The following is a 15,849-nucleotide window of genomic DNA, read 5'->3' as shown; positions in this document are numbered from 1 at the left end:
AGACTTTGCTTTATATCAGTATACTAAAATTCAAATAACTTTAGCCAACTGTGCTAATTATAGCCAATTTAATCACAAACACAAAATTTTTGAGATTTTCCTTCTGCAAACTTTCTGTGACTTACTTAAACATTCACAACTTCTTTACATCTTTAGTTTTTCCCTCTTTCATCTTGGACTTTAGCACAAGAATATTACTTTACCAGACAAAATACTTTCTTATCCAGAAACACTTCTTTTACCTTGTAATTTTTCATACTAAAGTATTTCCATATGTATATTTTTTTAACTTTTCTAGTTTTGGATCCTTTCTTAAATTCATATTCTGGAACAATCTTTATGAATGTTGTGGGTGCATTTAATTTACACAACAAAACTTATCCTAGGAGAGGGTTGGATAATCCAGTGTGTACAAAAACTGTATCTTAATCTTTTTTCTCCAAGGTTGCATTCAAGGGGTTGGAGCACAGGATATTTTTGATACTGATCTGTCTCCATTATTATTTTCCTAGTGCTGACTACTTTAAGTGGGTTCCCTACCATCATTGAAGCTAGTCATATTGATATGCAGTGGGGGAGTCCTTTCCATCCTTTTGTTAGGCTTCCTTGATGATCCCTTTGCAGATGCAGCCTACAAACATGAGTTGGCCTTAGTTTCTTTTGTCTTTTCTGGGTGCAGTTTTTTATTCTGCCTGTCTCCCCAGGTATTTACTTTGATGGATACGGTTATAGCAGGGATTGCTTAAGCCCCAGTGATGGATATCCCCTGGCCACATGGGTTGTCCTGTCAAATTTTAAAAAGAGAGACTATGTCTGTCCCCAGGTCATATGCTGACGATGCTGAAACCTACTGCCACATTCTTTTTGGCCCCAAGAGAAAAAGGGGCTGGAAGCAAGGAAGGGGGCCAGGCTCTCTTTGGCCATTCTCCACAGCCCAGGCAGCTTTTCTGGGATTTTTTTTCCAGTTTAGGGTTAATGCTGTAGTACTGCCAAAATACTGGTGACCTTAATAGACCCAGGCTCTCCCCTCTGTAAAGATCCATTTTACCTTCCTGGTGAAGTGACCATAATCTGTCCAGGCATCCAGAGTACCCACTCATGCAGAGATCTTACACTTCACAGCTGAGGCTGCTGGATGGCTTCTAGGCCTGCACATGGAGCCCAGGACAATGGCTGGTCTCACTTGCAGTCCTCTGAAAACCTCAAGGGCAGAGACTCTGTCAACACCAAAGTCACTGGTGATATGTTCTCTGTGGCCTTGGCTGACATTATCTTTTTTTCATTGGAAGAAAAATTTGATGCAAGTTTTAGCCCCAAGGGAACAGAGGTGACTATTCTGAGACTAAACAGACTTTATGTCATAAATCATCACAGGAGACAAAGACATTGTGTGCTGGAAAGGATCAATTCACCGAGAAGATAGAATCAATATAAACATAAAAATTCCAAATAAAATGTCCCAATATATGAAGAAAACATTGTGGAAATGAAGAGGAAAGCACACCAATATACAATACTCCACTCTGGTACAGGCAGAGCAGACTGAAGATCAACAAGGAAACAGAAGGTGCCAACTTCATGTTGGACCAAGGGACGTGACAAACACCGAGCACTCCTACCTAGCAATGGTAGAACAGAGACACTTAAGTGCACACATAAAAATAAAGCATTTATTTTACATTCTGTTATCTATTCTGTGACGCCATTTATGCAGATATGAGCTTCTAAAAGCTATCATTTTTCTTTTGCTTGAAGAATTTTTAAAACGTTTCTTGCCAGGCAAGTCTACTAGCAAAAAATCTTCATTTTTTTTCTTTTAGAAAGCAAAATTTCTGGTTTGTAAGGTTCAGAATTCTAGATTGGTGGGCTTTTCTCTCAAAATTTTAAAAACTACATTGCATTATCTTTTTTTTTCATTTTTTACTTTCATTTGCATTTTCTTATGTGCCATGAGTTATTTAAGTGCCTGGGCCATATGTTTTTGTTTCTTCAGTTTCTTCTGGGACATCTTTTCCCTCTGTGCAGCCTGCTCTTCTGCTTTAGGAACAAGGTGCTCCTTTTTGGTGAGGGTCCTCTCAGTGCAGCACGGGAGCTAATGTATGAATAGTAATCTGGCCATGAGCTCTGTATGTGCTGAGGCACTTTGCTTGCTTTGTTCACCTGAACATGTTCAAAGACCAGAGAATCTCTACCCAAACCCTTAAGTTGAGCATTACTCTGCATTTTTAATCATGATCAGCAGAAATTCAACACTCTTCTAGGGCCACCAACCCTGTGTCCAGCCCCACTGTTTGGCCTGGGGACAACTCCCAGCTCCACAATTGTAATGCCAGAAGGCCACACATTGCTTCTTTAAAGTGACATATTTCAGTTCTCGGTAGCTTTTCAGATACCCTTAATGGCCTGCACAGTTTCATGGGTGTTCTTAAAGTGAACACAAAGACTTGAGCCTTTGATTTGCATGATGGTGTGGGGTTTTCCAGGTGAAGTGAGTAATGAACCATTTTCACAGATCATCTCAGGCAGCCGGCATTTTCTTCTGGCTTCCATGTTTCCTGTGGATAAATCAGATGTCAGTTTTATGTTAGCTCATACACAGGCAGCAGTTTTACTGGATTGTGGAGGGAGTTTTTATCGTTGGTTTTCAGCTATGTGAACATAGCATGTTGTCATGCAGAGGCTCTGACCCAGGAAACAAGGCTCAAGGATCTGGCAACTGAAAGAAGATGAGGCATAGTGGGAATCTTGGTCATTCTTTTTTGGGCAGTGGCCATAGCTATTAGCCAGCTGACTATACACTAAACACACAACATAGCCCACCAGAAGTCTCAGCAACAACCCACACATCTAGGCATCTACAATCCATAATGATCCCTTAGCAAGGAGGGCAGAGCCCTGCATCCACAGGCCACAACAATAATACACGCAAAATCACGCAACCCAAAGCCAAGCCCTATCACTTACGATAACTAAAAGTTACTGCTGCTTTCATCCCATATTGAGGTGGCAATAAAATCTTTTCCAGTCATATCCAATTGTCCAGGGACGGTCTGGATTCACCAGGGTTGTCCAGTAAAACTCACAGACATTTCAGTGTATACCCAGCAGGCACCTCTGCATGCCTATGTGTCCAGTTCACAATGGTGTTGGTCAGGACACCCCTACAGATGAAGGGGCAAGGCAGTTACAGGCATTAGGACAGGAAAATCACATCCATCTGGGAAAATGAATGTCAGCTTTGAATCCTGGGAAAGCACAGTGACCACCTCCAGTGGCTTCCCTGGGTGGTGATATCACACTTGTACAGTTTTGCCTGAACTTCAGTGGGCTTAGTGTGCACCCAGGAACTCATAATTGGCCAAAGGGAAATAACAAACAGGCCCTTTAAAATCTGTGTCCTACCCATGGGACCTGTCCAAGTCACGTGTACCCAGGGGGTCCACTCACTGGTTACAAGGAGAACACGCTTCCAACCCTTTATTCATGGGGATAACAGGCTACCCAATGAAGGTGGAGGGCTTTCATTGTCCAGGGCCATGTCCAATCACAGTTTGCCCCCTATTCAGTCCAGTGATAGGGCAGACAAAAGAACACTTACTTGTTTCCCAAACCCAGGGTTAAGTACAACACCCTCTGTTGTCACCTGGACCTGTACTGGGCTGCTATGCATGCAGCAAAACTTCCATAGGAGGTAGTCCCCTTACCAGGACGCCCATTCAGAGCCCTCAGAACGACCTACAGGTGCTGGGCCCACCCCTTCATGGGAGGTGGGTTGACTGCCGTTCTGGGTCCTTGCTGGACAGGCCATTATAGCTCTCTGTCATGCCTGCAGCCTGTGGTTGGTATGTGACACGTGGCTTCCCTTGAATCTGTTCCTGAGCTGCCCATCACTGCACACTCTGACCTGTAACTTGAGTCCCTTGGTCACTTCCTATTGTGATGGGCGGACCATACAAGGCTGTCAGCACAGTCAGGGTGCCAATTGTAGCACGCTGATTCACTTGGCCACTGGGCCAGGCAAAAAACAAGCGTGTACCATATCCACTGCCACCAAGGCAAATAGGGTCACTCTGCCTTTGGTAAAGGGCCAATGTAGGCAACCTGCCATTGTGGCAGAGGGATGCACCACTGCATTTCCTGGCCACCTGGGGCTCCCCGGTGTAGGGGGTGAGGCTCCGCTAGCAGGGCCTCCCACCTTAAAGGCAGACCCCCCTGCATGCTGTAAGTGGATGCAGCCTGCCTGCCAAGTTGGTAGGAGGCGCCGCTCTAACCGCGGCACCCTAGCCCAAGTGCCCAAGTGCCTGTTTCATCATTCCCTGGGCTACTCCAGGGGCATGGCCCGTGACTTGTGATGCAGTTATCCCTTTTTCATGACCTATGGCCCAAAGATCCTGCCACATGGCTTAACCCCACAAAGGCCAATGCCCTAACGTCCAGTTGTCCACTTTCCATGTAGTAGTAGTCCACAAGTTAACCCCTGAAAAAGAGCCCAGCTGTCTGTACAGACCATCAGGGGTCGCGGTCTATGCACTGCCAAGGCGCAGGACCCAGCCTGCTGGCTGTTGTCTATTCCCACATCGTGCCACAAGGTGCCAGTAGAGGGCTGTTAGTAACAGCAGTCCCATGGCTGAGGACCGTCTGCTAAATCCACAGGTGTACCAAGTGTGGTCACTTTCCGGGGCTGCTCATTCCTTAAAGGGCCATGGCTCTGCTGACTCTGGTGCATCAGCACAATCTGGGGCCTCCTTGGTTGCATATCGTACCAGCCCTAGAATCTGTTGAAGTTCGTGGGACAAGGGACTAGTAGACAAAGCACTTTTTGTTCCAAACTTGTGCCCCACTTGCTAGTATAGGAGTCTGGGTTACCCCTGCCCTCAGGATGACTGCCCAATTCTACACCCATCCTGCCACAGAATGCACAGTACACACAAAAACCTCAGCAGCATCAGATGGCCTCTGAGGCCACCAGGGCCTCAAGCTTCTTCTCTGTCTGGGTGTAAGGAGCCTCTGCACCCCTCCACAACCATGACCAGACCTGCTGGTTTCCAAGCATCATGCTGCTGCTACGGCTCACACAAACCATCCTGGATTACATGGACTTCCAGCTCAAAGTGGGCAAGCAGGGTCCACTGCCTGTAGGGCCTGCATTTGCTGGATGGCTCTTTATGGCCTGAAAGCCCTGTTCAGCTGCTGCGTCCAGTCCCCACTGAGCCCCTGTCTTCACTAGGACATACTGGAAATGACACAACTGGGCTAAATGGGGAATAAAGGTCACCAATGTCCCAATGAGCCCACATCGATCTGCAATTGCGCAACCGTTGTTGGTCCCAAATAGGCCTGGATTTCATCAATAATGACTTCTGGCACAACTTGTCTTCCCCGAACCAAACCACACCCAAGAACCTGACATGCCAAGTCCCTGCACCTGGGCAGTGTTTACTGCCCAGCCACATGTCTCCACGTGACTAAGGCTGGAGCTGCAAGCGCTAAATCTGCATCAGAGTCAGAAGTCAACAGCCCATCATCAACATAATGAAACGTACAGTGGGTGACTGCGTCCACTGGCCACCAAACTTGGGCTATGCGAATAACCTTGGGGCAACAGTTGAAATGTCCACTACTGGCCTTCCCACGTGAATACAAACTGATCCTGGCTCTCCAGAGCCAGAGCAATAGAGAAGAAAGTGTTAGCCAGGTCCAACACACAGTGGAAAGTGCCCAGCTGCAAGGTGGATTGGTCCATGAGGTCAAGCACTGAGAGAACTGCTGCATTCAAAGAAGGCACCACTGTATTCTGTTCTTGATAAGCCACATCATGCTCCAGGTGCCATCAGGCTTCTTTACTGGCCACTGGAAAGTTAAAAGGGGCTATGAGGTTTCAATTACACCCATCTTCTCCAATTCCAAGACAGTAGCTCCAATTGCTGCATATACCCAGGGAGGCAGTACTGCTTCCTGATTTAGTCCTCCGGGGTTGTGACAGGACCTGGAATGCATGGTTTGCACATCCTCTCACAACCACCTTTAGAACTCTCTCACAGAGCCGGAATTCCCCAACGTGGTCTACAGCCACAGTCCTTGGAGCACATCTATACTCAGATGTTCTCTGGGGTAGGAGACACATGTACTGGAAAAATTAAAAGTGAAAAACTATACTCCAAATAGACTCGGTTTTACACAGTGGTTATTTCCCAATCATCCCCATAAGAAATGGGAAATGAAAAAGCTTCCCAATTCCTTCTAGGAAAAACTCACAAAAAAAGCACAAGAGGAAAAAACTGTGAGCTGTCTTCTCTTGCCATTATTCCTTCTTTCTTAAGACAGATAACAGCTGGGCATAGTGTTGCACGCCTGTAATCCCAGTGGCTTGGGATGCTGAGGCAAGATGATTGCAAGTTCAAAGCCAGCCTCAGCAACTTGGCAAGTCCCTGAACAACTTAGTTAGAACTTGTCTCAAAATTAAAAAAAAAAAAATAATAAAGTAGCTGGGAACATGGCTCAGTGGTTAATTGCCCCTGGGTTCAATACTTGGTACAAAAAAACAAAAGTCTGGTTCAAGTCTTTCTGTGGCACATGCTTTCATTTAACTAGAAGTGGAATGGCTGAGTCAAATCCTAGGCTTCTGTTTGATATTTTTAAGAAGCGGTCTTTCAAGTGGTCTCAGCAATCCAGGAGAAGTCCAGTTCCTCCATATCCTCATGTTCTTGCCAAAACTCAGAGTTGTCAGTCTTTTTGGTTTTTAGACATTGTATAGATGAATAGTAGCATCTCACTGTGATTTTGGGGGGTGTGTGTGCTGGGAATTGAACTCTGGGATACTCAACCTCTGAGCCACATCCCAGCCCTACTTTGTATTTTATTTAGACACAGGGTCTCACTGAGTGTTTATCACCTTGCCTTTGCTGAGGCTGGATTCAAGGCTGTGCAAATGAAAGATGGTTTGTCTTACTCTGGGGGGATGAAGAGACTTTGTTCCAATATGACTAGGAATCCAGCCAAGGTGCCCACCCTGTGGGGACATGTGGGGACATGTGAGGACATGTGGAACTTGCCATCCACTGGTTCCCAAGCGCTGTACAGAAAGTATTGCCCCTAGCAGATACTGGAGCTGAGTGCAGCTTGGTGTTTGGAAATCCAGATTAGTAGACCCAAATTATTGAGTTTAATAAGCCAAATTATTTGAATTTATATTTAGCAGCTGATATTTTAGCACTTTAATTTTGCAAATCTATCAGATAATATTCTCTAATACATTTATAAATCCAATTTATGCCAAACCTCTTTTTTATTTTTATTTTTTTCCCATTTTTTTATTGGTTGTTCAAGACATTACAAAGCTATTGACATATATCATATTTCATACATTTGATTCAAGTGGGTTATGAACTCCCATTTTTACCCCATATACAGATTGCAGAATCACATCAATTACACATCCACATTTTTACATATTGCCATACTAGTGACTGTTGTATTCTGCTACCTTTCCTATCCTCTACTATCCCCCCCTCCCATCTTCTATCTCTACCCCATCTACTGTAATTCATTTCTCTCCCTTGATTTTTTTCCCTTTCCCCTCACATCCTCTTATATGTATTTTTGTATAACAATGAGGGTCACCTTCCAATTCCATGCAATTTCCCTTCTCTCTCCCTTTCCCTCCCACCTCTCATCCCTGTTTAATGTTAATCTTTTTCTCATGCTCTTCCTCCCTGCTCTGTTTTTAGTTGCTCTCCTTATATCAAAGAAGACACTTGGCATTTGTTTTTTAGGAATTGGCTAGCTTCACTTAGCATAATCTGCTCTAATGCCATCCATTTCTCTGCAAATTCCATGATTTTGTAGTTTTTTAATGCAGAGTAATACTCCATTGTGTATAAATGCCACATTTTTTAAATCCATTCATCTACTGAAGGGCATCTAAGTTGGTTCCACAGTCTAGCTATTGTGAATTGTGCTGCTATGAACATCGATGTAGCAGTATTCCTGTAGTACGCTCTTTTAAGGACTTTAGGGAATAGTCCGAGAAGGGCAATAGCTGGGTCAAATTGTGGTTCCATTCCCAGCTTTCCCAGGAATCTCCATACTGCTTTACAAATTGGCTGCACCAATTTGCAGTCCCACCAGCAATGTACAAGTGTACCCTTTCCCCACATCCTTGCCAGCATTTGTTGTTGTTTGACTTCATAATGGCTGCCAATCTTACTGGAGTGAGATGGTATCTTAGGGTGGTTTTGATTTGCATTTCTCTGACTGCTAGAGATGGTGAGCATTTTTTCATGTACTTGTTGACAGATTGTATATCCTCCTCTGAGAAGTGTCTGTTCAGGTCCTTGGCCCATTTGTTGATTGGGTTATTTGTTTTCTTATTGCTTAATTTTTTTAGTTCTTTGTATTCTCTGGATATTAGGGCTCTATCTTAAGTGTGAGGAGTAAAGATTTGTTCCCATGATGTAGGCTCCCTATTTACCTCTCTTATTGTTTCTCTTGCTGAGAAAAAACTTTTTAGTTTGAGTAAGTCCCATTTGTTGATTCTTGTTTTTAACTCTTGTGCTATGGGTGTCCTATTAAGGAATTTGGAGTCTGACCCCACAATATGTAGATCGGAGCCAACTTTTTCTTCTATCAGACGCAGAGTCTCTGATTTGATATCAAGCTCCTTGATCCATTTTGAGTTAACTTTTGTGCATGGTGAGAGAAAGGGATTCAGTTTCATTTTGTTGCATATGGATTTCCAGTTTTCCCAGCACCATTTGTTGAAGATGCTATCCTTCCTCCATTGCATGCTTTTAGCCTTTATCGAATATAAGATAGTTGTAATTTTGTGGATTGGTTTCTGTGTCCTCTATTCTATACCATTGGTCCACCTGCCTGTTTTGGTACCAGTACCATGCTGTTTTTGTTACTATTGCTATGTAGTACAGTTTGAAATCTGGTATCACTATACCTCCTGATTCACACTTCCTGCTTAGAATTGCTTTTGCTATTCTGGGTCTTTTATTTTTCCATATGAATTTCATGAATGCTTTATCTATTTCCACAAAAAATGCCGTTGGGATTTTGATTGGCATTGCATTGAACCTATAGAGAACTTTTGGTAATATCACCATTTTGATGATGTTAGTTCTGCCTATCCATGAACAGGGTATATTTTTCCATCTTCTAAGATCTTCTATTTCTCTCTTTAGGGTTCTGTAGTTTTCATTGTATAAATCTTTCACCTCTTTTGTTAGGTTGATTCCCAAGTATTTTATTTTTTTGAGGATATTGTGAATGGGGTGGTTTTCCTCATTTCCAGTTCAGAAGATTTGTCGCTGATATACATGAATGCCTTTGATTTATGCGTGTTGATTTTATATCCTGCCACTTTGCTGAATTCATTTATTAGCTCTAGTAGTTTCTTTGTAGACCCTTTTGTGTCTTCTAGGTATAGGATCATATCATCTGCAAATAGCGATAATTTAAGTTCTTCTTTTCCTATCTTAATGCCTTTAATTTCTTTTGTCTGTCTAATTGCTCTGGCCAGTATTTCGAGAACTATATTGAATAGCAGTGGTGAGAGAGGGCATCCCTGTCTTGTTCCAGATTTTAGAGGGAATGCCTTCAGTTTTTCTCCATTTAGAATGATGCTAGCCTGAGGCTTAGCATAGATAGCTTTTACAATGTTGAGGTAAGTTCCTGTTATCCCTAGTTTTTCTAGTGTTTTGAACATAAAGGGATGCTGTACTTTGTCGAATGTTTTTTCTGTGTCTATCAAGATGATCATATGATTCTTATCTTTAAGTCTATTGATGTGGTGAATAACGTTTATTGATTTCTGTATATTGAACCAGCCTTGCATCCCAGGGATGAATCCTACTTGATCATGGTGCACGATCTTTTTGATATGTTTTTGTATACGATTTGCCAGAATTTTATTGAGGATTTTTGCATCTAAATTCATTAGGGATATTGGTCTGTAGTTTTCTTTCTTTGAGGTGTCTTTATCTGGTTTGGGAATCAGGGTGATATTGGCCTCATAGAATGAATTTGGAAGTTCTCCCTCTTTTTATATCTCCTGAAATAGATTGTGGAGTATTGGTATTAGTTCTTCTTTAAATTTCTTGTAAAACTCTGCAGTATATCCATCCGGTCCTGGGCTTTTCTTGGTTGGTAGTCTTTTGATGGCTTCTTCTATTTCCTCACTTGATATTGGTCTGTTTAGGTTGTTTATATCTTCCTGACTCAATCTGGGTAGTTCATATGTCTTAAGGAATTTATCGATGCCTTCACTATCTTCTATTTTATTAGAGTATAGGGTTTAAAAATAATTTCTAATTATCTTCTGTATTTCTGAATTGTCTGTTGTGATGTTGCCTTTTTCATCCTGTAAGCTAGTAATTTGGGTTCTCTCTCTTCTTCTCTTCGTTAGTATGGCTAGTGGTCTATCAATCTTATTTATTTTTTCAAAGAACCAACTTTTAGTTTTGTCAATTTTTTTGATTGTTTCTTTTGTTTTGATTTCATTGATTTCAGCTCTAATTTTAATTATTATTTGCCTTTTACTGTATTTGCTGCCGATTTGTTCTTCTTTTTCTAAGGCTTCAAGGTGTAGTGTGAGGTCATTTATTTGTTGGCTTTTCCTTCTTTTAAGGAATGAACTCCATGAAATGAATTTTCCTCTTAGTACTGCTTTCATAGTGTCCCAGAGATTTCGATATGTTGTGTCTGAGTTTTCATTTACCTCTAAGAATTTTTTAATTTCCTCTTTGATGTCTTCTGTAACCCTTTGTTCATTCAGTAGCATATTGTTTAATCTTCATGTGATGTAGGATTTTTCCTTTCTCATTTTATTATTGATTTCCAATTTCATTCCAATATGATCAGATAAAATGCATGGTAGTATCTCAACTCCTTTGTAGTTGCTAAGATTTGCCCTGTGACATAATATGTGGTCTATTTTTGAGAAGGATCCATGTGCTGCTGAGAAGAAAGTGTATCCGCTTGATGTTGGGTTGTATATTCTGTATATATCAATTAAGTCTAAATTATTAATTGTATTATTGAGCTCTATGGTTTCTTTATTCAACTTTTGTTTGGAAGATCTGTCCAGTGGTGAGAGAGGTGTGTTAAAATCTCCCATGATTATTGTGTTGTGGTCTATTAGACTCTTGAACTTGAGAAGAGTTTGTTTGATGAACGTAGCTGCACCATGGTTTGGCGCATATATATTAATGATTGTTAAGTCTTGTTGGTGTATGGTTCCCTTGAGCAGTATGTAGTGTCCTTGTTTATCCCTTTTGATTAACTTTGGCTTGAAGTCTATTTTATTTGATACAAGTATGGACACCCCTGCTTGCTTCCGAGGTCTGTATGAGTGATATGATTTTTCCCAACCTTTCACCTTCAGTCTGTGTATGTCTTTTCCTATCAGATGAGTCTCCTGTAGGCAGCATATTGTTGTATCTTTTTTTTAATCCATTCTACTAGCCTGTCTCTTAATTGGTGAGTTTAAGCCATTAACATTTAGGGTTGTTATTGAGATATGGGTTGTTCTTCCAGCCATATTTGTTTATTTATGTTACTAAACATGGTTTGTTTTCCTCTTTGATTATTTTTCCCCCCTTTACTGTCCTACCTCCCACTGTTGGTTTTCATTGTTATTTTTCATTTCCTCTTCCTGTAATGTTTCGCCAAGGATGTTTTGAAGAACTGGTTTTCTAGCTGCAAATTCTTTATCTTTTGTTTATCGTGGAAGACTTTTATTTCATCTTCAATCCTGAAGCTTAATTTTGCTGGATACATGATTCTTGGTTGGAACCCTTTTTCTTTCAGCGTTTGAAATATGTTGTTCCAGGATCTTCTAGCTTTCAGAGTCTGTGTTGAAAGATCAGCAGTTATCCTGATTGGTTTACCCCTAAATGTAATCTGCTTCCTCTCTCTTGTGGCTTTTAAGATTCTCTCCTTATTCTGTACGTTGGGCATCTTCATTATTATGTGTCTTGGTGTGGATCTCTTATGATTTTGTACATTCGGTGTCCCTGTAGGCTTCTAGTATTTGGATTTCTTTTTCATTCTTTAAGTCTGGGAAGTTTTCTAGTATTATTTCATTGAATAGATTGCTCATTCCCTTGGTTTGGACCTCTATACCCTCTTGTATCCCAATAACTCTTAGGTTTGGTTTCTTGATGTTATCCCATAATTCTTGGATGTTCTGCTCATGATTTCTTAACATTCTTTCTGAGCTGTCTATGTTCTTTTCAAGTTGAAAAACTTTGTCTTCGTTGTCTGAAGTTCTATCTTCTAAGTGTTCTACTCTGCTGGTAATACTCTCATTTGAGTTTTTAATTTGGTTTATTGTTTCCTGCATTTCCAGGATTTCTGTTTGTTTGTTTTTTTTATATCCTCTATCTCCCTATAGAGTTGATCTTTTGCTTCTTGGATTTGTTTATGTAATTCATTGTCAAAGTGATTTTTCATTGTCTGAATTTGCTGTATAATGTCTTCCTTGAGACTACAGATCATCTGAAGCATGTATATCCTGAATTCTTTGTCTGACATTCCATCAGCTGCAGATATTACCTCATCTAATGTTGAATTGACCTGTATTGTTTGTGGTCCTTTCTTTCCTTGTCTTTTCATAGTGCTCATGATTCTTTCTAGCTTTGTGAAACTGTTGTGTTAATGCTTTTCCCCTTATATATTTGTATTGTTCTTGTATAGCTCCAAAATCCCTCTTTTGCGGAGAAAGACAATGTTAACAGTTCCCAATATCAACAGTACATTATCTAAGCACAAGTTTTCATTATTAATACATTTATAGTTAGATTCTAAGTCTATAGATATTGGTTTTAATTATTACTTAAGAATATATTTATTAGTTTCATAAAAGGCGTACCATATCTGGTGGCATATAGAAAACTTAATTTCAGATGAAGGATGTTATACTTAGAGGGAAAGGAGTGAGGGTATGAGGTTAAACTATCTTAGCACCTTTGGAGAACTCTAACCAATAGACTGGTAATTTATGGAAGAATGTATAGACTCAACCTCCTATCTGTATTTAGATAGTTACCCTATGTATAGATAGCAAAAGTTAGGAGATTGAAAGTGGGATAGAGAGAATACAAATAAAAAAATAGAAAAAAAATAACAAGGAAGAGAAGCGAAATAAGAGAAGGAAAAGGAAAGTAAGATAGAAATAAAGAAAAAAATGGGGGGAAGGTGGGGTGTATGCAATTCCTCTATATTATATTACGTGGTAATTCAGTTGTTCATGCACAGTTCTTGGTTTCACATATGTTGAAGTTGTGGAAGAGAGAGAAGAAAAGAGAGAAAGAAAAAAAAGTCTCTCAGAACACTGTTTTCCTTGCTTCCAGTAGGTGGCGTTGTCTATTCCTAGCTTGAGCCTCTGTATTCAGGGTGGTGGGTATATCCAGTGTGAAAGGCAATGAGCTTCCACCTGTATCTTCCCTACTCTAGTCTCTGAGGTAGAAACCAGGTGCCTGTACAGTTGTTGTTTTGCGTTGATAGCTACAACCCCCAAAAGCTTGTGGGCAATATTTTGAGTTATCGCAGCTAAGGGTGGGGGAGTTGGAAACCGGGTACCTGGATCAGCCGCAGAACCATGCTGGTAGCCACACCCCCTTTGATGGGTTTTAAGGGTTGATGGGCTTCCTCCGGACTAGCACACAGGGCGGGCGGACTTCCTCCTCTTGTCTGGCTTGGCACCGGGCGTCTTCCTCCTCCGGTCCCAAACCTCTTTTTTTTTTTTTTTTTAAGAGAGAGTGAGAGAGGGGGGAGAGAGAGAGAGAGAGAGAGAGAGAGAGAGAGAGAGAGAGAGAGAGAGAGAGTTTTTAATATTTATTTTTTAGTTCTCGGCAGACACAACATCTTTGTTGGTATGTGGTGCTGAGGATCGAACCCGGGCCGCACGCTTGCCAGGCGAGCGCGCTACCACTTGAGCCACATCCCCAGCCCCCAAACATCTTTTTAACAGTAAATTTTAGGTTACATATAAAAACTACAATATCATGACATTAACATTTTAAACCATCTTTCTCTGACAAGGAAACATACTAAAGGCAATGGACATTAAACATTATAGAAAACACATTCTTCACTGGCTGATCACCTAGAAAAATGTGTGGTTATTTTAAAGACAACTTACTCTTTTTTAAAATATGTTTATTTTATTTTTATGTGATGCTGAGAATCGAACCCAGTGCCTCATGCATGCTAGGCAAACAGCTACCACTTGAGCCATATCCCCAGCCCCAACTTTACTCTTATTATTATTTCTAAATCAATTTAAATTGACTTTTTGTTAAAGGTTTATTTAAGTCACATGAGCTAGAAAGTATTTGGATCTGTCTTTTTAATTTTAAGAGTGCTCATTATTTATAACCCAATTTGGTGCCATGTAGACAATATACAATACACGTTTGCACATAAATATACATTAAAATATAGCAAAAAACAAGGATTTTTATAGTTCTTATCTAGATTATCCACTTGCCAGAGTGTTTTTTTCCCCCCAGAATCATTTATGAACTAATATCCCCTTTAACCAAGAAGCAAAAGGAAGTGTCTCTTGAGACAGGCAGAAGGGATAAAGATGGGGTCTCTTTTTCTAGAGTTTTCATAGACCAGATATTGGGTACCCATAGGCAGGGGTTAGGAAAGTTAGCATTGGTCATTAAACAAAGGGAATTAGTTTGCATTAAGACACTGCCAAAATATTAATTCCTCCTTGTTCTGATTATGAGATTTCCCTCCAAGTATTTAATTTTTTGAGACATTTCATATTTATATAATAACTGGCACTGCAATAATGTGTGGCTAAACATTCTTAAATATAGTTTAGATTAAAAATTTTGGAATATCACCATGAAGGAAGAAATTATTTTAACTTAAACACTAAATTTCATTTTTATAGTGAATAGTAAATCCTTGAGATACCACTTTCTAAGATTCAATGATCTCAAATGCTGAAATACAAAAATGTTTTTATTCACTTCAAAGAAGTGAAATAAGTTAATGCATAAAGAGGGACTCCATCTTGTACCACAACTCATAGAAAATAAGCACATTAATCTGAAAAACATCAACGTCTGAGCTCTGAACGCAGGTCTGCTGTGCTTTCTTGACCTGGTGGTGACTTCCTTTCTGTGTCAGTGATACATGTCCATGACATCACTGCTAAGTGAACTCACTCATTCCTCCCATAGATCACTGGACCATGCTCCATTTTAGGGGGTTTAAAAATTTCAAATCAATCTGTGCTGAGAGTACCTTCAGATCTATACCATAATTCCTGGTCGTATTCCCTGAGATACACCCAGTAAAAGCTGGTTGATTGTTCTAATTTCTACACATCACAATTGTCCCAAGCGACTGATGTGAGTAAACATGAGGACAGATTGGTTCTCGTCAGTTTCACCCAATATGGGTCAGGCCAGGGTCTAGGCTGGGGGGACTCTGGTTCTCCCAGGAAAGGAGACATTTGCCCTACCTGCAGGCTACGATACCACGCAGCTTCCTGTGATCCACACCTCTCCTAGGTCTCCAAGCGATGCAGCTGTCAGTCAAAAGTCAAGAGGTGAACCTGGGCAGGACTCTTTGGAAACTTCTCAGGGATCTCCAATCATACTGGAGGGCAGGAGAGGCACACTGTCTCTCTCCATTCTGGGAGAACCCACCCTCTCCCTTAAGAGTGTCCCCTTTCCCTTCTCCTATCCCTTCAATAAAATTATGCCAATTACTCTGAGTGAAATCTCTGAACTCTTTCTGACTTGATGGCAAGAATCCAGGTTTGCTGGGGCTCTTTATGCTGCCCCAGTTTCCCAGAAGCCACCAGCCCTGCAGCAG

General features: G+C 41.0%; 1 protein-coding gene and 1 pseudogene across 3 annotated transcripts in view; one reads left to right on the top strand and one right to left on the bottom strand.

Annotated features, from left to right (window-relative positions):
• Nucleotides 1–15,849, top strand: part of LOC308632076 (uncharacterized protein) — a 95,449-nt gene that overhangs the window by 27,866 nt on the left and 51,734 nt on the right. The gene's annotated exons all lie outside the window — the stretch shown is intronic.
• LOC308632033 (large ribosomal subunit protein uL22-like) lies at nt 1,955–2,504 on the bottom strand (annotated as a pseudogene). The gene has a single exon. The product of its transcript is annotated as a large ribosomal subunit protein uL22-like (transcript).

The sequence above is a fragment of the Spermophilus citellus genome, assembly GCF_964194105.1.
Source record: "Spermophilus citellus genome assembly, chromosome: 12".
Lineage (NCBI taxonomy): Eukaryota > Metazoa > Chordata > Mammalia > Rodentia > Sciuridae > Spermophilus > Spermophilus citellus.
This window is presented reverse-complemented; position numbering and strand designations above follow the sequence as displayed.